We start from the raw sequence: 920 nt of genomic DNA on the forward strand, positions 1-920 counted from the left end.
TATATATATATATATATATATATATATACATAACTATATATACATAACTATATAGATATATGTGTGTCTACGTACGTAAGTATATATGTATATGTGTGTACGCATGTATGTTTTTGAGTTTGTCGCGCAATCAAGAAACACCATGTATTCGTATGTATATTGCTTCATATATATATTTTTTGTCTTTGTTCTCTATGACTGTTCTGCACTGACGTATTTCTATTATAGTCTATCTATCGTGTCCATTTATGTATAAACCAGAAGGTTACGTTAAACTGAGCAACGCTAATTGAAGAATACATGTGACAGCCAACCGGACTGCTTTTATGTTCGGACGGCAAAGTTTGAGTCATAGAACGTGCATTCGTGTGTATGTTGTTTCGACGCATTCCCCGTAAAGTATATTGTTGTTATATCTATATCACTTTTTTCAATACGAACGCACACACGCACGCACACTGACACACATACACACACGAGCATAAAGGCACACACGGGGTGGGGGACGCGTACACATACACACACCCATACGTATGAATTTACATATATATAAAAACACGTTTTCATACATATTTCAGCGTTACCGAGATTTCGATGTGTTGTACATAGTTGTACATGCAGCCACATATATACACGGATATTATGCCTTGCACTCTCTCACTCTATTCAGTATATGCGATATATATATAAATGTAACCACACGTGGGCCGCTGGCGATTTTTCTTATTCGTCTTGGGTCTTTTCCTCTTTTTCGTTTCGGATGAAGAGCTATGCTCGAAACGTTAAATATTCTCTTCTTTCACCGAGCTTCAGACTAATGTAATTTTTGTGTACGTCTTCACGTGCCTTTTTCTCTCTCTTTTCGTCTTTCATTCATCTTTTGAACTATATATACATACACACACACACACACACACACA

This window comes from Octopus bimaculoides, chromosome 12 (genome assembly GCF_001194135.2).
Source record: "Octopus bimaculoides isolate UCB-OBI-ISO-001 chromosome 12, ASM119413v2, whole genome shotgun sequence".
In the NCBI taxonomy this organism is placed as follows: domain Eukaryota; kingdom Metazoa; phylum Mollusca; class Cephalopoda; order Octopoda; family Octopodidae; genus Octopus; species Octopus bimaculoides.